A 23,296-nucleotide genomic window follows, 5' to 3' on the forward strand; every position below is an offset into this window, starting at 1 on the left:
TTCTCTGTCAAAAAGGGAACCACGTGCTTGTTTCTTTGGTGATGCCCCTAGCCATGGACCATACTCATACACCACTCCATACATTCACAAGGGTTGGTTTCGACCATACATATCGCAACATTGTCTTTGACCCTCCATACATTCACAAGGGTCTGTTTCATCGCCTCTACATTGTATGAGCGGATAGTCAAGAGCTTTCCTACTAGAGTCAAGGAGATTTTTGCCTTCGTGTTCTCTTCGTCAGTTCCTTCAAAATTCTCCCCGACAATCTTATTCTCATCCTCCGTCAGTTTTAAGTTTTCTAACTCCTCCAACACCTTCGAATCCATGTTATCTTGAAATAGAACCAGAAATTGAGGCTAGAGAGAGAAATATTGGTGGAAAACGAACGAAAAAACGATGAAAAAACCTAACCAGGGACGAGAGCACAAACCCTAGCAAGGGACTTTTTTCTTGGTGGTTTAATTAAGATTTGTCTTTTGTGTGATTGTTCTTATATGAAACATATTTGGTGCATTTCTTTCTGACACGTCTTTTGGGTAGGCATACGCAATGGACTTGGTATTTCAGTTACTAGATGAAGCCTGGCCTCTTGACACTATTGGCAATTGGACAAAGTCATCGCTTAGAATGGATCAATAGGGAGACTTGTATGTTTTGCTATAACTTTATCCATTGTCACTAGTATAAATTTTGTAACTTTATCCATTATCCATGTTATCAGGCATAGCTGCAGAGTGCATATGCTAGCTACAATTAAGCGGAATGCTGAGAGACTGTTAACCGATTTGAGATTAGTGAGTCCTACTTTTTTTCTTTCCGTTTCCCAAATGTACATGTGTTTGTGGCTGTTATGCTTAAGTTACCTTTTGCGGTACCCAGGATCCAAATATAAATGTTGAACGTTCGTGGTTGTTATTCGAGGACTTAATGTGTGATTTCAACGAGGCTCAATCTGCTGTGTTGGATGTAGTTACCAAAAACTGAAGCATGTTGATGAAAGGAAATGGGGATGCTTATTTAGTTTTTAACTTAATAAATGGTGTATATATTGGACTGCTATTTTGGGTCGTGGACTGTTTATTGTATTTGTCTTGTTGTTGGACTTAATGTAAATGGCGGCCTGCATTTTGGTAAATGGACTGGGCTTATTTAGGTTGGACTATTAGTGGGCTTCCTGCATTAATTTTTGAATTGGAATTGTTGGACTAGTTTATTTGTAAATGGATTGGACTATTAGTGGTTTGGACTTGACTTCTTAGTTGAATTGTTTTAAAGTCATTTAAATTTCCCCAACTTATAATTTGTATTTACAGGTTTTAATTTCTTTTAGCTTATAAAATGAACTTTTCAGTAATAAGACTTTCTATTTCTAATAATTCCATAAGTACAATATTTATAATAACATACCGTTGCATTTATAATAACATAATTTCTCAAAATATTGTCCATCCATCAAATACTAAGACATAATATGATTTACAGAATTTGTGACCACACCATCTACTAATTAATTACAAGCAAACCATTCAACTCTTTAATTTTTTGATGTGGTGACATTCTTAAATGAGGACTGATTATTGAAGTTGAGCACTGCCATGCCTCCACTAACACCTTCTGGCTCAGCCAGGGAATTGTTGGACTAGTTTATTTGTAAATGGATTGAACTATGCACTGAAGTCGAGTACTCCCCGCTAATAATGGTGCTTCTTTTAAGCAATGTAGGCATTGGACTTGTGAAAGCTAAAACTTCATCTAATGTTGACAATAAGTTAGCCACCGTTGCATTCCTAATTAGAAACTCGAAGTACACCTTTAGTGGCTTTGGTAGTAATGACAGATCACTTAAATCAGGTATGTGGAAAGGTAATATTTTATTGGTGTTGGAAACTTGGACAATGTTGGTTGATGAGTGGTCTGTGTTTTGAGGTTTTAGAATGAAATCCAACAACTCCCTTTTTTGAAGGAACTTAATTTTCACAATGCTTTTAGATGGGCTAGGACATAATAGAGCGCCAATGGATTTCGATTTCTTGTTTGGGGATTGAAAGCATCGGGGGAGTGCCCTTTTCCTTTTAATCTTGTGAATTTCCATCATCACAAAATTGATGAGGATTTCGTATAAAAGTTGTGTCGTACATTGCTACATTACTTCCCTCTGTATTTAACTGGTTTTCAAAAATTTAGGCGCCCAAATGGAATGTTAAACTTTAGTGCGGGATCTCATATGAACTTATAACTGTATAACTTTACTTTATAGTTGTTTTGATTATCATTATAACAGTATACATTTTAAAGTAAACGGAATGTATAAAATTTTTACGGGAGCGCCAAAAAATAAAATCAAGCTGACATGAAAAACAACCGTTTTGGAGAAAAGTAACAGTAATATATGATTTATGAAGGAATTAGTATATCTATAACTGTACTAATTTTTCATTTAACAGTATAAATATGATATATCAGTACATTTAGCTGGCATGGTTACTGAGGTTTAGGTTACATGTTGTATGTTGTACCCTCTAAAAACAAGAAGACAAAAGACAGTTTATGTACTCTTCATAACAATATTTGTTGTCACTAGTATTTTTTTATTTTATAAACGGAGTAAGTACTAACAACACCCTATGAAACTCTAATGATAATGTCTACTAATAGGGGTACAGTTATAGAGTACAAAAGAAATATTTGTTATACTTGCGACCAGAAGAATAAGTAACAATTCTTATCAAATATAACAGTATATATTATTTTATTAGTAGTTTATAATATAACGATTGCAGTATATAATTGCTTAATAACGGCATAGGCTATGTTATAAATTCCTTTGTTTATTAGGTTGACTATGACTTGACAACTTAATTTTATTATGTTATAATATTTGTTATCCAAAGCTTAATTTTTTTTTTGAATCTTGAATTTTTTTCTGTCATTTGCAATCCCTTCCAAGATTTTACCAAAAGATTTCAAAATCTTAATTTTTTTTTTTTTTAATATTTGGGTTGATGCTAGTGTTCTCCAATTGACATATGTTCTATTGGATTTAAGATTTTGAATTAAATCCTTTTACCATGTAATGCTTGTGTATAACTTAGAACGTGGACTATATATCTTTGACATGTTGGCTTTCACATGTCGGCTTTGACATATGTTCTTTTGATATGTTGTGTTTTGTGTATATTATTTGACTTGTTCTTAGTTAGTTTTGCTAGTTTAGTTGAGTATTTGAGTTTGTTTTGGCGTATTTTGCTCTAGTTTAGATAATCCGATGCTTTTATGGGTAGTTTTGTTGTTTTTGATGATTTTCAGGAATAATGGAGCTAATTTGGATGAATTATAGATCCACGAAGTAAGTCAAAGCCCATGGAGTTTGGAGATTGAAGAAAGTCAAGAAAATGGCGTTTTAGAGGTAGGCACGGCCGTGCCTCCCCATTAGGCACGTCCGTGCCTCTGTGTTTGAAGTTGCGCCAAAGGAAGACCCTAGGCACGTCCGTGCCTAGTAGAAGAGGCACGTCCGTGCCTAGGTAAAGAAGCAGGCATGTCCGTGCCCAGCAGTCAGGCACGTCCGTGCCTGGAAGACAGAAGCTAGATGAATTTTGCTACGCCCAGAGGCACGTCCGTGCCTAGCAAAGGGCACGTCCATGCCTCCTGGGATTCTTGTGCGCCAAGGCTTAGCCGTTTTTCTTATCTTTTTAGGCTCATATAAAATACTTTTTAGCCTTGTTTTTCTAGGCTATTAATTCATTAAGCCTTGTTTTATTTTTTTTTATAATTCTCTCCTTAAGAACTAGTTCTCCATTTATTTTTCCAAGTTTTTGTAATTCAAGATTCAAGATTCAAGCTTTCTACTTTCAATGTTATTCAAGATTTGGTATTTATTTTTCATCCTTTGTTATTTAATTATGCTTTCATTATTTATTATTGTTTTTGTTTCTTTAATCATGTGTGAGTAGATTCTTTAATTCAAGATCTAGTGTAGCCCAAATATTATTGATGCATGAATTAACTCTTTAAATTCTTTAACAACTTTAACAATTGAATTGCTAAATTGATTGTGATTATGCCAATGCTAGGTTAGACGTAACTATAGTATTGCGATTATTCCATTGTTTTTATCACAGCGAGAGTTGGGTATAAACGGATTTGTGTAAATTAATTTAGGGTTTGATTCACAACACGAGAGTAGTTATGTTTGATAATTGGGAAGTGAGAGTAACGTGTTTAATGTCTTTAATATGCATGATACCATGAGAATAGGATTGATTGTATGTTAGGGAAGCCATTGATACTCGAGAAAGATCCTTGGTATTTATTAGGGTTTACTTTTCCCCGTTCGATTGAAATCGTATGTTAAGGGTAGAATTACAATTGCATCGATAATAGTTGTGGTGAAGCTAGATCTTGGATGTTTTTAATTGCTTGATTTAATCATCTTAATTAGTTTATTTTTGAATTCTTCTCATACTTAGTTCCGTAGATAATTGATTATAATTGATTCTTGCTTAGTAGAAATTCAAGTCTTTTTAATTATTTTTGAACCTTAGTCTCTTGGGATCCGACCCTTACTTTCCAGTCTACATTAGTATTGGTCTGTTAGGTTATTTTTGATAGGTACGCGACACGCCTACCAACATCAAAATAGCACTATCCAACAGTTGCAGGCCCAGAGTAAACTTATGGAGAATCAAATAAGCCAATTGGCCAACCAATTTAACCAAGCTTTAAAGACTCCAGGAACCTTCCCGGGCCAGACAGAACAACCTCAAAGAGCCCAAATGAATTTTGTAGCCCTGAGGAGTGGAAGGCAGTTGGACGATCCTCCTACCATGGAGCCATCAAGGGAGGTCAATGAAGAAGCAGAGGCAAGTGAGAAGGAAGTAGAAGATGCTAGGGTTGAGGAGGCATCAAAGGAACCACCACCAAAGCCACTTGCTCCATATGTGCCCAAGATTCCTTTTCCTCAAAGGTTAGCACAAGCTAAACTTGAGAAAAAGTTCAGTAAGCTCCTCGATATTCTTAAAAAGCTTCATATTAATACTACATTCCTAGATGCCTTATTTGGGATGCCTTCTTATGAAAATTTTTTAAAAGATATGCTATCTAACAAGAGGAAATTAGAAGAGAATACTACTGTTGCTTTGAATGCAGAGTGTAGTGCTATTTTGCAGAACACTCTCCCTAAGAAATTAGGAGATCCAGGTAGCTATTCAATTCTAGTGAAGCTTGGAGATATTGAGATCAATAGGGCACTAGGCGATCTAGGTGCAAGTGTGAGTCTTATGCCGCTGTCCATATGCAAGAAGCTACAGCTGGGTGAGCTTAAACCCACACGAATATCTCTACAACTTGCAGACAGGTCAGTGAAGTTTCCTTTGGGTGTACTTGAGGATGTACCCCTCAGAGTAGGTAAGTTCTTCATTCCATGTGATTTCGTTGTGATGGAGATGAAAGAAGATGTGAATGTTCCGATCATACTTGGTAGACCTTTCCTAGCTACTGCAGGTGCAATCATAGACATGAAGAAAGGTAAGATCACTTTTGAAGTAGGTGATGAAAAGTTGGAATACTCACTTTTGAATGTCATGGGTGCTCCCTCTACGGGAGACACTATTTATCATATAAGCCAACTTTTGCAACAGGTGAACCGCCTATCGACTCTTCAAGATCAAGCGAAGGTTCAGAAAGAACAATGCAATGCTATCTTCCTGAGAAGAGATGGACTATTTCCGAAGCAAATTGTTGAGAAGGTGTGCATCAAGGAGCTTAGAAAGGACGTAAGGAGCAAGGATGTTCAAGGCTCCAAATATGTAGCTCCACCGGCCAATGATGAACCGATGCCCTTCTCGCAACGATTGTCAAAAGCCGTGCTTGATGGGCATAACTCTACGTTCGATGGTGGTACCTGTTTGAGAATCGATGCTACTAACCCCACGTTTGATAGGTATGTGTTTGACAGGAATTTCGTGAAAGGGAAGGACAAAGTTCCACCCGATGGCATGTTTGTCTATGTGAAGGTGAATTCAGTTATAAGGCAAGTGAATAAGCCGATGAAGGAGTCGCTTGGAGGAATTCATGAACAACATCGCGGTCCTCCTTCTCCGTGTAATGATCCCGGTTGAGCCAATAAGGGAGGTCGAGCTAAAAACCTTTTAAACAAGCGCTAAATGGGAAGCAACCCATTCTCGAGTTCTTACTCTTATTTCGTTATTTTTTTTCTTCTTTAATTTCATTATCTTTCTTGTTTTTGTTTTTTTTTTTTTTTTTTGTTTTGATTCTTATAACTAGTTTTTGTTTTGTTTGTGGTTTTTATATAGGTGAAAAGTAAGCAAAAAGAAGAAGAAACAAGGAAGAAATGCGCAAAGAAGAAGGAAAAAGGAGAAAATCACATTTCTGCAGAGGCACGACCGTGCCCCTGAGGAGGCACGTCCGTGCCTCAAAAGGCAGAAACTTTGGGGACTATTTTTCTAGAGAGGCGCGTCCGTGCCTCCCTATAGGCACGTCCGTGCCTCAGCTCGTAAAAAAAAATATCTGCAGAGGCACTTCCAGGACGGTCCTAGTACCGACCCGAGGTATGGTTTTCCCCCCACCCCTTCTGATCAGTAGTTTGCTTTTCCCTTCCCCTTGTTTATTTGCTTTGATTTATGCATACATTGAGGACAATGTATGATTTAGCTTGGGGGAGGATTTGCTTTTCACCTTGTATATATTAGATTTATTTCAGTTTTTGGGTAGTTTATTTCTTTCTAGTGTCGAATAATATGCCATTGCATGACTATGCTTCTATGATTATAATCACATATGTGTGCTTTTTGAAAAAAAGAGTTTTTGAAAACCCATTCATTGATGTGCTTGGATTTGAGGTAGGTTGTGGCCAGGATGGTCTCCCCGCTCTACTTATGTGAATAGTTTGTGTACCCGGTGAGAGTCTTGAGCCTTATTTGACTGATTTCACTCTACCTCAGTCATGTTTCTTCTTGTGTGATTAGATTGTCCTTCATATAATCGAATTCTTGGTCTTGCTTCTTGACTATTTGAGACTTTATGATGCATGTCGCGAAAAGATGATTGAAATTTCCTTGTAGAAATTAGAGCCTCCACATTTTAGGCCTTCATGTTTTTCTTTTTGTTTTTATTTATTTTTATTTTACATTCACCCGTAGGTTGAACCAATTTGAGCCATATTAACCCGTTCTTGATATCCTACATTTAAAGCTTTAAAGCTATTTTTCTAGGTTTATTTTGAAGGTGTTTTACATTTGTTAAGCCCTATGAGTGTGAATGATGTTGAAAAAAGAAAAAAAAACCGAAAAAAAGGAAAAATGAAAAAAAAAGAAAAAAATAAAGAAAGAAAACAAAGAGAAAAGAAGGGAGATTATGAGAAAGAAAAGGAAGAAAGAAAAAAAAAGGAAGAAAAGAAATATGGTCTTAAAGGCCTTTGAAAAATAGAGAAGTCTTCCATTTTATTTTTATTTAATCCCTTCCTCTTTGTGTGAAGAAAAAAGGGAAGGAAAGAATAAAGGGCTATGTTTATAATTGTATGGAGTTGGAGGAAATAAGGTTGGATTGAACCCGACATTTGAATGTGTAGTGGGATTAGGATTTATTTTATTTTGAGCACCACATTCCCAAAATACGTCGTCTAACCCTTATTAACCGAGCTTACCTAATATGGATTTCATGATTTTCGTGTTTGCATCAATCACTAAAAGTGGAGAAAGTCACATTGCAAGCCTAAGGAGGTCGGTTGTGTGAAGTTGATATGCATGCTATGCTTAGGTTGAGTGGCTTCATTTTTCACCCCGAAAACACATGAGCGTTATTGTTTTTATTTTTCACAACTAAAGTGAGAACTATTCATGTTTGTGTGAGTAGGTATGGGGAGATGTGTGGTAAGATTGGTTGTCAAGGCCAAGTATATGAGATGAATGGTGGTTTTTGTGCATGTTGACTCTTGATTTCGTTTTTATCGTGGTTTTGAACTTAATGGCACATTGTGATTGTTTGAGGAGTTATCATTCTCTTCCCTTGTGATTCATGGTTGAATTCTTGAGGACAAGCATTAGTTTAGCTTGGGGGAGTTTGATATGTTGTGTTTTGTGTATATTATTTGACTTGTTCTTAGTTAGTTTTGCTAGTTTAGTTGAGTATTTGAGTTTGTTTTGGCGTATTTTGCTCTAGTTTGGATAATTTGATTCTTTTGTGGGTAGTTTTGTTGTTTTTAATGATTTTCAGGAATAATGGAGCTAATTTGGATGAATTATAGATCCACGAAGTAAGTCAAAGCCCATGGAGTTTGGGGATTGAAGAAAAGTCAAGAAAATGGCGTTTTAGAGGTAGGCACAGCCGTGCCTCCCCATTAGGCACGTCCGTGCCTCTATGTTTGAAGCTGCGCCAAAGGAAGACCCTAGGCACGTCCGTGCCTAGCAGAAGAGGCACGTCCGTGCCTAGGTAAAGAAGCAGGCACGTCCGTGCCCAGCAGTCAGGCACGTCTGTGCCTGGAAAACAAAAGCTAGATGAATTTTGCTACGCCTAGAGGCACGTCCGTGCCTAGTAAAGGGCACGTCCGTGCCTCCTGGGATTCTTGTGCGCCAAGGCTTAGCCGTTTTTCTTATCTTTTTAGGCTCATATAAATACTTTTTAGCCTTGTTTTTCTAGGCTATTAATTCATTAAGCCTTGTTTTATTTTTTTTTATTATTCTCTCCTTAAGAACTAGTTCTCCATTTATTTTTCCAAGTTTTTGTAATTCAAGATTCAAGATTCAAGCTTTCTACTTTCAATGTTATTCAAGATTTGGTATTTATTTTTCATCCTTTGTTATTTAATTATGCTTTCATTATTTATTATTGTTTTTGTTTCTTTAATCATGTGTGAGTAGATTCTTTAATTCAAGATCTAGTGTAGCCCAAATATTATTGATGCATGAATTAACTCTTTAAATTCTTTAACAACTTTAACAATTGAATTGCTAAATTGATTGTGATTATGCCAATGCTAGGTTAGACGTAACTATAGTATTGCGATTATTCCATTGTTTTTATCACAGCGAGAGTTGGGTATAAACGGATTTGAGTAAATTAATTTAGGGTTTGATTCACAACACGAGAGTAGTTATGTTTGATAATTGGGAAGTGAGAGTAACGTGTTTAATGCCTTTAATATGCATGATACCATGAGAATAGGATTGATTGTATGTTAGGGAAGCCATTGATACTCGAGAAAGATCCTTGGTATTTATTAGGGTTTACTTTTCCCCGTTCGATTGAAATCGTATGTTAAGGGTAGAATTACAATTGCATCGATAATAGTTGTGGTGAAGCTAGATCTTGGATGTTTTTAATTGCTTGATTTAATCATCTTAATTAGTTTATTTTCGAATTCTTCTCATACTTAGTTCCGTAGATAATTGATTATAATTGATTCTTGCTTAGTAGAAATTCGAGTCTATTTAATTATTTTTGAACGTTAGTCTCTTGGGATCCGACCCTTACTTGCCAGTCTACATTAGTATTGGTCTGTTAGGTTATTTTGATAGGTACGCGACACGCCTACCATCTTTAAAACTTAAAACGTGGAATAAAATTATTTAAACACAATATTTAATAATTAAAACATAACACAATAATACATTAAACATTACAACATAATTAAACATTAAACACCTCCCTAATTAAGCATTACAACACAATAATCCAAGTCTAAATGAAACAACCCCTACAATTTAAAAACTAAGTACAACACTTAGCTGAAACGAAAACATTAAGCCATCAACATCAGAAGCTAAAATGAAAACATCTACCATTTAGCATCATCATCATCGCTTGAATCACCATCCACATCAGAAGCTGAGGACCCCCCTGGCAAACCGTCCGCAACCTTCTCGGCGTAGGTCGTCTGATTAATTCTGGGTGGACGGTTGATTAATCTTGGGTGGTCGGCGATGTTTACTCCATTCATAGCACACATGGTCGCCATGCATTCTGTTTGGTTTTCCTGGAATACAACAGCAAAATCAACAGGCCCAAATTTAATCCATTCCCCCGACACAATATCTCCTCCTTAGTCCCAGTTATTATCGTTATTATCCCAGAAGAAAACTCCCTACGAACTGCCAACAAAGCCCAAGACTCAGCCCCATGGGTGTTAATGAGGTCATCCATAATGGCTATCCATCTACCAATACCCATAAACATATACAGAAACCTAATAAGTTACCTGTACCTAACCTCCCAATTGGTACACAGCCACAAGTAACGACGCAACTCCCCTAGATTCACTGAGAAACATATCTTATACAAATCGAGCAAATAGTACATTAAGCAATAGGCCTCCTTGCGAAGTTGCAGGGGCTTTGTTAACTTGAAAGGGCTTAGATATGGAAAATAAGGATGAAATTGCAGACCTTTAAGAATGAAATAGCCACGGGTTAGCGTTGCTAGTTGATGAGAAAACATCAAAGAGCGGTTGCGCCTTTTCAGCGTGATGAATGCCAACAAACTGCATATAGGGGGCTCCCCATTTTTCACGAGCTCTTTCAAGGTTTCCACATCCTCTTCTGGTTCTTTGTCGCGGCGGCGACAAAATGGGGGTGAAAGGAAATTGTAAGAGATGGGGTCAAAGGGCTGGATCATAGCTAACAACATCAACAGAGTAGAAGAAGAAGATGATGAGGCCATCTTCAAATTTCAATGAGTTAGAAAAGGGGTGGAGGATGTAAAGAACTTAGACAAATTAAAAGGACCTATTTATATAAAGTGAATAGAACAATATAAAAGCCATGATGTACTTTATTTCCTTAATATTAAAAGCCAACATTTACAAAACGTGGACTTTGCAAAGGGCAAAAAAGATTACAAACACTTACTTAAAATTACAACCTATTACTTAACATCTGATTAGACATAACCGTAATTATATTTTTTTAACAGTACATCAAATTTAAATAATAGTACTACTTAACTATTTATAACATTTGGTAAATGTTTTTAGAGTATATAAAACCAAATATTTATCCAATATTATTAATCACCCACTAATCCCGTAGTTGTGATACGGAATGCACATCGACGGCCTTGTAGTTTTGATTAAGTGCTTTTCACTGCCACCCACTCGACTGTGATTGACTCTCTCTGTCAAACTGTTTTAAAATGAACATCTTATTCCGAATCATACTTTCCCACACTGTCCCAACGATGCCTTGACTTTCCTGAAGTATATGTGTGCAAGGTAGGGCTGAGCAAAATTATCCAAAAAATCGAACCATAACCGAACCAAAATATTAGGTACCCGAACCGTTTATAGAAATTGGGTCGGGTAACCGAATCTATAAGAAATTAACGGTTCGGATAGCTGGTACCCGTTAACGCTGTTTCGGGTACTCGAATTACCCGAAAATCTAAAATGTCATTTTTTTTTTACAAAAAAAGTTGAAATTGAATATTATTGAAACCCGTGTTTATAAAAAAAAAACAAAAAAAAAACAAACCCTAATCTGTCGTTCTTTTCTCATTTCTCACCCACTCAACCTCCATCCCCTCTCTCTCCTCCTTCTCTTCTCTTATCTTTGGTTCTCTGATCTCCATTCTCCAAGTCTGTTCTTTGCCAACGGTTAGCCGTTTACCACAGGTAATTATCCCTTTCTCATATCTAGTTATTTGCAATGAATTCAATTTTTCATTTAATTAGTGGAACTCTTGTTCTCTTTGTGTTTTTTTCTTATTATCCTCACCGTTATCTCCCATTATTGGTGGTGTCCTATATTCCTCTATTCGTGACCGTGTAGTCGTGTACATTTTCAGGTACTTTCTTTTTCTCCTAGAATTTCAATTTTTTTTTTTATAGTATTTTCATTTCATTAATCCATTTTTTTTCCGTTGATTTTGTGGTATTTTGGCTTTGTTTGTTTTCTGATTTTATTGGTTCATCAGAAATTTATATACTTATTCTTTAATCTTCATATTTTTCCATATGCTATGTAGTATGTAGTATGTACTGAATTAGAGTGGCAAAAAAAAAAAATAAAAAAAAAAATAAATAAAATAAAAAAAAAATTGACAAATAACGGTAATTGTTATGGGCCTTAATTAATTATGAAGTGATTTTATTTGCCTTTCTATATCTCTCTTCGACTGTTGCTGATGTTATATTGTTATTGGTTGGGTGTTGGGTATCAAATGATGGTATATTTCATTTCAGTGGCATTTGTTATTTGAAATACTCTTGATTAGTTGAAATGGGTTGTAGAAGAAAAAGATAGGCTGCTTTGAAATACTCTTGATGTTTCCCTACTTATTTTGCAATGATAGTGTGCTTTTAGTTAATGTTTACAAGTAATGCTACCTTGTATTTAATATTTATTGCCAAATAAATCATGATTCTAGTTACATGGAATCGTGGATGGAAGTATGGCACTAGATTTGGGTTAGTTGTCTGAAGCAAATACTTAGTAAGTTAGTATTAGATTTTCAGTATGTCATTTATTTAGAATCTTGGTAGCTTGCACCTAGTGGTTAATTTTGTCCTATTGAATTCAGTTTGAACCTATTAGCATTTTATTGTACCATTGGTGAACATTGTTTTGTGTCTAGTTACTAACCAGATTTTCTCTTCATTCTTGTTATTTGTGTATACATGATTGAAATTATTTGTTTTTTTTTTATTTGTAGGACTGTATGGAATTTGGAAGTAGTGGGGAGATGGAAGACTCATCGGCTACAAGTCAAGCTCCTCTAAGTATGGTAGAGAAGTTTAGAAGATGATAGAGAAGTTAATCTTGCCGGAAAAAGCTTTGATTGTTTGGGGTGGTGGAAAAAATATGGTGAAAGGTACCCAACAATAGCTCTTATGGCTAGAGATGTACTTGTCATTCCTGTGTCAACAGTCTCTTTCGAATCAGCTTTTAGCATCGGTGGTCAAGTGCTTGATTCATTTCGCAGCTCACTTTCAACTAAGATGGTTGAAGCCTGGATTTGTGCACAAGATTGGTTACGTACATCGCAAGGTCCTCTTATACTTGAGGAGAGACTTGAAGATATGGAAAAAATTGAATCTAGTAACATTTAATTATTTTCACTTTTTTTAAATCTCATTATCTTCTTGTTAATTATTCCTTAACTTTTTTTTTTTTTTTTCTTTTGAAGAAATGTTACCTCTTGGTGAGGAACAATCCCTCTTTGTTGATGATGATTAGAGGCAGCAGCTGTTATAAGCATGAAGGTTGGTGGTGATTGAACTATTGAAGGCTGAAGTCATTGAAGACTTGGAAGTATTTTCTGAATTATGATTATTAAAGGCAGCAACTGTTATAAGAATTAAGGCTAGTATTTTTTGTAATCATAGACTTTTTTTAAAGGTTATGCATTAGTTTGTTATTTTTAAAACTATGGACTTTTTTTTTTAAGAAACTGTATGTTTGTATCAGGTATTCAGTTTCAATATCAGCCTATCAGGTTGTTATTTTTTAAATTCGTGGACTTTATTTTTTAGGTCCTGTATTAGGTGGTTATATTTATTATTATGGATTTTTTTTAGGTACTGTTCAGGTATTCAGGTTGAATTTTTATAATTCAAAAAAAGGAAGTAAAAAAAACTAGTAAAAAGCATCTAAAATCCAATTCTAAAGCAGGTGTTAAATAAATAAAAAGACCCAAAAATGAAAAGTCAGCTTATTGGTTCGGTTCGGATATTTGGTTCGGGTACTCGTATTTTCGAATATCCGAATTTACGGGTACCCGAACCTTATCGGAACGATTTTGGGTATCGGTTTTAGCCTTAACGGTTATCGGGTAACCGGACCAATAACGTTATTGGTACGGGTACCCGTCCCATGCTCTCCCTAGTGCAAGGTGCTCCTCGAATTATTTGGTGCATCAAAAACATCCGTAACTTCGTTGACCACAATGAAGGAAATGTTGTAAGTCTTAGCAATTTCGTTCATTTTTCTCGCTATAGCCACTAACATCCGTTTTCGCTCAATGAAACCTTTGAATGTGTTGTCATGTTCATGCCTGAATAAATAGCCTATTGAATCTAGAACGGCAACTCTCCTGTGCTTAAAACCTTCATGAGAATTCAACACCATTAGTTCCACTTGGTTCAGACAAAAAAAAATTGTCCCGGGTCATCTATTTTTTTTACTTGTACCAAACTAAGTGGATTTGCATCAACTACCTAACTTTCAACCAAATGTGTACTTAATTGGTTGAGTCTCTTGGCTGGAAACACAAGACATGCTTGAATGTAAATGGATGATCCATAGTGCCTACTGTCACGTGGATTCAACAAGCACGTCAATAGAATCTGCAAACATATTTGGGTTTTACCAACCCCACTTTCGCCGTAAATCTCACTCACTTCACATGTACGTATGTCGCCATCCAATATAAAATCTATCCTTTCACATTTGGTGATACATTTTTTATCCATTTTGTGTTCAAAAAGTGTCTTCTTTTCATACCACCGTTGAATTCAGTGGAATACTCATATATAGAAGGTAGTCGTGGATAAAGATAATATGCATGAAAGATTGCTCTTATAACGTTAATTCCATGCTCTAGTGATTGCTCTGAAAAGAAAACATATTCGCATATTTATAAAATTTACTGTTACTTTAATCTATAAACTGTTATAACTCTAAAAATACCGTTATAATTAAATACAAACCTGTCACAGTAAACATAACATCCAATAATATGTCATGGAGAAAACGGCAAAAAGTACACCATGTACAAGTATACAAATTATTCACAACCGATTAAGGTATTCTCCTATAGTTATTATTTTATATAAACTGTTTTTATTAAAAGTATACAGTTAGAGAACGACACAGTGAAGGGTCTATAGGTCTATTACATAAAAAATCTATACAAAATCTAATACAAATTCATGCAAGAACTGATATATACTGTTTAAATAAATTAATAAACGGTTATAATAATATATAAACAGTTAGTTTGAAGATGTATACAATTATATATCGTATATCCAATATAATATATTCATGCATGTTAACACCCATTTTCTCGTCACATTGTAAAGTCACAGTACAAAATAAACAGTTAAAAATCTAATATGTATAGTTATTATAATGTATAAACCGTTACTAGTGAAATATAAACCGTTAAACCTCATGGGTTTTACTGACGTTGACGCCCTTGTTAATAAAAGTAATTAGGCTATAATGAACAATTTATAATGTTTATGGACCGTTTATGTTAATATTATAACTGTATTGCTTTTATAAGAAGTAGTAAGAGCACCGCTTAGGGTTTACCATGCATGTAACCTATAATTGTCTCTTTATAGCCTATAAGAGTTTATATAAAAATTTTGTAAATAAAGATAACCGTTTGTAGTTATTTATTAATTGTATAATATATAATTTTAACAATATTAAGCTAGAATCTGAGTACTTTTACCTCTTGTCCCTCATCCGTCTATATAAAAAGAGGAGAGGAGAGGAGACCAAGCTAACATCATAAATCATCCAAAATGGCAGACCAGCAACACAACCAACTGCCAATGGTAAAGTTAGAAGTTGATTTGTAAATTAACTACTTCTAGTCGTAATTGATTATACAGTTGAATATCTCTTGTCTCTTACTTTTTTGTTTAATTCAGGGTCGAAGAGAGGGGTTTCCATATTGCAAGCGGAGGAAGTGAATGTTGGAGATGTGGGCCGGGATGAAGGTTGGGAAGTTAATGTTGCAAAATGGCGAAAATGGGAAACAAGAGCCAAACAAAGAAGTCAACTACGGCAAGCTTAAATAATTGTTTATGGCGAATCTAAATTATGTTATGAAGTATTGTTAAAGTTGTAGTTGCCAAGGATATCTCATGTTAATGTAATTTGAAATTATTAGTGTCCGTTAATAAAATGAAATGAAAAATCTTTACTTGTTTTAAAATTAATTGAGCAATCAGACTCATTCAATATATGCAGCAACTTTTCACTTGTAAGCAAATAGTATGTGTAAACAGCAAGTACAAAATTAATTCAAATGACGGTTCAAAATTAATATTTACATCAGACCAAAAGTTACTTTTATTAATGATATGTACTGATAATAAAAAACCAAACCTATGCATAGGCTTTCTTTCACTAATAAAACTCAAAAACATCAAATAAAAAGCATTTCAATCAAAGTTACTACTACTACCTCCACGTCCATCTTCATGAAATAAATAGCCTTTACTCCATAAAAAATACTACTACCTCTTACTACTACCTCCATGTCCATCTTCATCAACACCAAAATTTTCTAAATTTAGCAATGACAAGCGCACTTTAGGGCGCGCTTTAGAGCATATATTAGGATGATTTTGGATGTATTTGGGGCCGTTTTGGCCGATTATTACCTTGTTATGCTTATGTCCCCTATATTACGTGCTTCACGGGTTTTCGGTTTGTTTTTGATGTGTTTTCAGGTAATATCAACCGAGTTTAGTCAGATCCCGAGCCCTTGATGCGTAACCGAGCTAGCCTTGACCGAAGTCCGAGGAGTTAAGAAAGTTCAAGTGTCGTGCATTGATTACATAGCACAGGCAGCACGACCGTGTTACCATAGACACACCCGTGCTGGCTTATGAGCAAGCAGCCCCAGGCAAGGCAGCACGGCCGTGCAAGCCAATAGCACGACCGTCTCAGTATCCACGCACCAGCACGGCTGTGCAGGACATTGGCACGGCCGTGCCAGATGTTTCCCGTGCCCGTGTCAGCTTTAGTATGAGCCCCGTGCTAGAGCATATTCAGCACGGCCGTGTCATTTTTAGCACGGCCGTGCCAGGCAGCTGCACGACCGTGCCAAATATAGCACAACCGTGCCAAATTGAAGAAGAAATCTGGTTTAGCTACTGACAAGCTAGCACGGCCGTGCCAAATATAGCACGGCCGTGCTGATCCAGGGTTGACTGCGCGCTTTACTTCTCCGAATTAGAAGACGTATATAAGGCCCGACTTTAAGGAGCGTTTTTAGCAGATTTAGAGATAGTTTTTGAGAGCCTTTGTAGAGAGTTATTGGAGAAAGTTCTTGGTATTAGAGATTCATTAGTTTTCTTAAAGATTATTCTAGCGATTTTAGTTTCTTGGATTGATTTGAAGCAAGATTTGTGAAGATTCTTTGTATTATTCATTGACGACGGATATCAAGGTTCTAAACTTTTCCATTGATTCGCATCAATACAATTGGTATTATTCATTCTTGTTTATTAATCTAGCTTTATTATTCCTTAATCAGAATTTATGTTTAGATCTATGATGTTTATGGAATCTATTATTACTGTGATTATGAATATGTGTGAGTAGTTTCCTAGCTAGGGTTTCGGGATGAAACCCGGCCTAGGTAATCTATGTAATTGAGGATTGGTTTTGATAAACGGATTGTGATTAAACTGATTATATGCGATTGCATGTTAATTCATTATAATAGGAGTAGCTAACCTAGAGTCTTGAATTTGATTGCATGTTATTCTTGGTTTGAACAAGAGATTGTGAATTGAGTATTTCATTATTGAATGTGGTTTGATTATGTATCGAGTAATGTTAAGTGCATGAGAAATCCAAGCTTAGTATTGCCCGTTGTCTTCCTATCGCACGTTATTGATCAGACATATAGTCTTTGCATATCCCGTTTGTCTCTATGATTCCTTGTTGCGTAGTTACCGATGGTTTGGTGAATTCCCGTTCTCCCTAGTGTCTTAGTTTATTGATTTATTCCATCTTATTAGTAGTATTTTAGAACACCATTTTTCCATTGATTTCGAACAAGCTTAGGTTTAAGATTGATTTGCAATTACTCTCGTTCCTCGTGGATCGAACCTTTATTTGCCATTGTACTTGGTCATAGGGCGTTCGTATAAGTATTGTTTGATTGAGAGTTAGATTGTAGCGACCGATTTAACCCTTGTCAAAATGGCGTCGTTGCCGGGGAGCGGTGTTTGTTAATTGCTTTTTGATTTCTTGAGTCTAGTTCTTAAAACAAAAATACAAAAAGACTTTTCTTTTTGGCTACACTTGTAGCCCGGCTATTTGACTGGTTTGTTTAGTGTGTATGCGCAGGTCTAAACAGGGAGAGTTAATACCCTTCGATCCCGAAATCGAAAGGACTTTGAAGAGCAATCATAAATCTCGATGACGTCATCAAACTCTCAAGAAAAGGAACACAACACACAACAGGTTCCAATGACAGACATACCGCGCCAACCTAATCGGCCAGCACCACGACCCCTTAAGGAGTTGGGAACTCCTGGGGCGTATAGAGCTTCAAGTGGGATTGCTCCACCCACTACTGAGGTCAATGATTTTGAGATCCGGCCGACTATGATCACCCTCATCGAGAGAAGGCAGTTTAGTGGTGCCAAGCATGAGAGCCCTTTGGCTCATTTGAACGAATTTGAGAAGTACTGCAATACCATCAAGGTTAATGGGGTGAATCAAGAGTTCGTGAGATTGAAGCTTTTCCCCTTTTCACTTATTAGGAGAGCTCTCGAATGGTTAGAGAAGGAGGTGAAGCCGAACTCTCTTCACACTTGGGATGATGTCACGACAGCATTCTTGGGAAGATTTTCTTCCCAAAAGAAGACGGCCGATGCTAGAGCTTTGATCCAGGGATTTCGGCAAAGTAGTGAGGAGTCAATCTACGAAGCATGGGAAAGGTACAAGGAGTACCAAAGAGAGTGCCCGCACCACGGAATCCCAACATACCAAGTTCTACATATTTTCTATGGAGGATTGAGTCCTCAAGGGAAGACCAGTTTGGATGCGGGAGCAGGTGGCCCCATTATGAACAAAACCGAAGAAGAAGTCATTGATATCATAGAAGATGTGGTACGACACCACATGGATTGGCAAGATGGAGAGCGAGAGGCCACGAGCAAGAGTGGAGGAGCGGTCTATTCGGTAGACCATCTTAATGCAATCGGGAATTTAACATCGCAAATTGCAAATCTAGGTAAGGAAATGTCAATTATCAAAGAGAAGCTCGATGCTCCACCGCATCAAAATCTTCCATCCCATTCTAAGGGAGCAGGTATGCACTCTAACTCTAATAATATGCCTGTTGGATGTATATTCTGTGAAAACTGTGGCTCTTATGACCATGATACCTCTGCCTGCAACGTAGATTCCCAATTTCAATCTAACTATAATGATGGTAATGAGTGTGATAATGAACAAGTCAATGCCTTGTCTTATGATAATAGACCTAGGAATGACAATAACAGATATTTACCACCTAATCAAAGAGGGAACAATTATAATCAACAGGGTAATAATTCTGACTACCAACAACAAAACAAGTGGGGAAACAGGAACCAAAGGGACCAAAATCCCCAAGGGTCCTATAATCAACATGGTAATTTTGGTAATCAGAATAATTACCAACAAAATGCAGGTAATCAAGGGCAATACAATCAGAACATGAATGCCAATAACAGGGGGAACTGGAATAACAATGATAACAGGAACAACTTCCAAAATCAAAATCCCCAACAGTCTAATGCGCGTGGTTCCCGAGCCTCTAATGACAACTACAATGCTCAAGGACCATCGCAAAGGACTAGTTTGGAGGAGATGATGGAAGCACAGACCAAAATGTTCAACACTTTCATGGCCACCAGTGAAAAAAAGTTTAATGAAGTGATGACACGTAATAAAATGCTTGAAACCAAGATTTCTCAGTTGGCTAGTGCTATAAAGAATGGGGTTGGAGTGTCAAAACTCCCACCTCAAGGTATTGACCCTAAAAACTCTGTAAATGCTATCACCACTAGGAGTGGAAAGACATTGAGGGGGAGCGATGAAGTAGTACCACCTAGGAGTCAATCTGTGACTATACCTACCACTGATACTGTTATAGAGAGTGAGGAGGAGAGGACCGGAGAGAATGATAAAACTGTTGAGGTCCTAAAAGAAAAGGAAGTAACACAAGTCAAAGAACCTAATCTATTGTAAAAACTTCCTTACCCCCATCAGTTTGTGAGACATAAGTTGGATGTTCAATTTGGTAAGTTTTTAGAGACTTTGAAGCAAATTCACCTTTCCATACCATTCACCGATGCTATAAAACAAATGCCTAACTATGCTAGGTTTTTGAAAGATGTTTTGAGTGGCAGGAGGAATTGTGATGGGATGGAAACTGTTAATATCACCGCGAATTGTAGTGCAATCATCATGAACAAGATGCCTCCCAAATTGGGAGATCCATGTAATTTCTCAATCCCTTGTGCTATTAATAAAATGAAAATTGATAATGCATTATGTGACCTTGGGGATAGTGTTAGTCTTATGCCATATTCTGTATATCAAAGATTAGGGGTAGGAGAACTTCTTCCTACCAACATTACCCTGCAGTTAGTTGATCGTTCGATCAAATTTCCTAAGGGTAAGGTAGAAGATGTTCCCCTACGGGTTGGGAAATTTGTGATACCTGTGGATTTTGTAGTTTTGGAAATGGATGAAGATAATCATATACCTATTATTCTTGGGCGACCTTTCCTAGCTACCTCTGGTGCTCTCATTGATGTGAAGAGTGCCAAGATTTCTTTAAAGGTAGGAGAGGAGGTCCTTGAATTTGATCTGAACAAAAGCATGCAATATCCTTTGTCTACTTCCGAAAACTGCATGATGATTGACACTATTGATTCGATTGTCTCTAGTATGCATACACTATTGCTTTCTACTAACCATGATCTTGAGCCAAGTGATACCGATGAGAGCAGGTACATAGAGGAGCAAATGCTAGAGGAAGATGATGGTGATGACGGTTTCAAAGAAATTACACCCATGTATGCACTTTCTATGGCCACCACAAAAGAGGTAAATGAGGCCCCTAAGGTAGAATTGAAACCTCTACCATCACATCTAAGGTACGAATTTCTTGGTCCTAATTCAACTTATCCTGTCATTGTGAATTCTTCTTTAGATGCGGATCAAACTCGGAAGTTGTGTGATGTATTGAGAGAGCATCAAAGTGCCATAGGCTATACCATTGATAACCTCAAGGGTATTAGCCCCGCTATATGTATGCATCACATAACTCTCGAGGATGGTGCGAGGCCTTCTATTGAGAGGCAGAGGAAACTCAATCCTCAAATGGGGGAGGTGGTGAAGAAAGAGATCACCAAACTCCTTGATGCAGGTATCATCTTCCCCATTTCAAGCTCTAGATGGGTTTCCCCTGTGCATGTTGTCCCTAAGAAGGGGGGAATGACTGTAGTTGAGAATGAGAATGGTGAGCTCACCTCAACTAGAACGGTGACCGGTTGGCGGGTGTGCATAGACTATAGACGTCTAAACGCATCTACCAAAAAGGACCATTTTCCCCTCCCTTTTATTGATCAAATGCTCGAAAGACTAACTAGGCACAAGTATTATTGCTTTCTTGACGGTTATTCGGGGTTTTTCCAAATACCTATAAACCTGGATGACCAAGTGAAGACGACTTTTACTTGTCCATATGGTACTTTTGCCTACAGGAGAATGCCTTTTGGACTTTGCAATGCACCGGGCACCTTTCAACGATGTATGATGAGCATTTTTGGGGACATGTTAGAGGCCGAGGTGGAGGTTTTCATGGACGATTTTTCTGTTAGAGGAGCGTCCTTTGATGATTGCCTAGTGAACTTGGGGAAGTGCCTACAACGGTGTGAGAAGGTGAATTTAGTCCTCAACTGGGAGAAGTGTCACTTCATGGTTGAAGAAGGTATTGTCCTCGGTCACAAGATCTCAAATGCCGGCATAGAGGTGGACAAAGCAAAGGTTGAAGTTATAGCAAAGCTACCACCACCGGTCAATGCAAAAGGGGTAAGACAATTCCTAGGGCATGCGGGGTTCTACCGGTAATTCATAAAAGATTTCTCTCTTATAGACAAGCCTTTGAATGCCTTATTGCAAAAGGAAGTTGACTTCAAGTTCGATGAAGAGTGCCTACAAGCTTTTGACACACTTAAGGAAGCTTTGATTTCGGCCCCGATTGTGCAAGGACCACGGTGGGATCTACCTTTTGAGTTGATGTGCGATGCTAGTGATACGACCATTGGAGGTGTTCTTGGGCAACGAGTTGAGAAGAGGCTTCACGTGATCTATTACATGTACAAGACCTTAAATGAAGCACAAAGGAACTACACCACCACAGAGAAAGAGTTCCTAGCCATTATTCATGCATTTGAGAAATTTTGAGACTACCTCATTGGTTCCAAAACGATTGTCTACACCGACCATGCAGCCATCAAGTACCTAATTTCGAAGAAGGAATCCAAACCACGCCTCCTCCGATGGGTCCTCTCTTTACAACAATTTCATGTGGAGATCCGGGACAAGAAGAGAGCCGAGAATGTGGTTGCGGATCACCTTTCGCGCATGGAGTGAGAGCAACAAGAAGATGATAGGATGCCCATTTGTGATGAGTTGAAGGATGATGTGATATACCTCCTCAAGGAGAAGATTCTACCATGGTTTGCGGATATGGTAAACTACTTGGCTTGTGAGGAGTTTCCCCCCGATTACTCCAAGAACCAACGGAAGAAGATTAGGAGAGATTCAAGGCATTACATATGGGATGATCCAATTTTGCTCAAGAGAGGTGTAGATGGTCTCCTAATAAGGTGCGTTCCGGAGGAAGAAGTTCATAGTGTGCTGAAAATGTGCCACTCCGACCCTTGCGGAGGTCACATGGGGGCTAATAAAACGGCTCAAAAGGTTTTACAATGTGGGCTATGGTGGCCCCATATCTTTAGGGACGCGTGGGAATTTGTGAAGACTTGCGATGCTCCCAACGAAGTGGAAACATTTCCAAGAAGAATGAAATGCCTCAACAACCCATACTTGAACTTGAGATCTTTGATGTGTGGGGCATAGACTTCATGGGACCTTTCCCTTCCTCCCGTGGGAACCAATACATACTTGTGGCTGTGGATTACGTGTCTAAGTGGGTGGAAGCAATTGCCTCCCCAACAAATGATAACAAGGTGGTAGTGAAGCTCTTCAAGAAGATTATATTTCCAAGGTTTGGGGTTCCTAGAGCGGTTATAAGTGACAACGGGTCACACTTTGTGCATGGGGCCTTTCAAAGGATGCTTCGAAAGAATGGAGTACATCAAAGGTTCGGGACAACCTATCACCCTCAATCTAGTGGGCAAGCGGAAGTCTCCAATCGCAGATAAAGTCCATCCTTGAGAAGACAGTGGCGAAGAATAGGAAAGATTGGTCCGATAAGCTTGATGATGCACTTTGGGCATACCGGACTACTTTCAAGACCCCAATAGGCACCACCCCATACCGCTTGGTCTACGGGAAAGCATGTC

General features: G+C 37.5%; 1 long non-coding RNA gene across 1 annotated transcript; it reads left to right on the forward strand.

The window, feature by feature from the left end:
• The first annotated feature begins 11,050 nt into the window (after window positions 1–11,050).
• On the forward strand, window positions 11,051–13,586 carry LOC110706051. The gene is made up of 3 exons (XR_002508205.1): window positions 11,051–11,623; window positions 11,781–11,796; window positions 12,664–13,586. It is a non-coding gene; the product is annotated as an uncharacterized LOC110706051 (long non-coding RNA).
• The last annotated feature ends 9,710 nt before the right edge of the window (window positions 13,587–23,296 follow it).

The sequence above is a fragment of the Chenopodium quinoa genome, unplaced genomic scaffold, assembly GCF_001683475.1.
Source record: "Chenopodium quinoa cultivar QQ74 unplaced genomic scaffold, ASM168347v1, whole genome shotgun sequence".
Taxonomy (NCBI): Eukaryota; Viridiplantae; Streptophyta; class Magnoliopsida; order Caryophyllales; family Amaranthaceae; genus Chenopodium; species Chenopodium quinoa.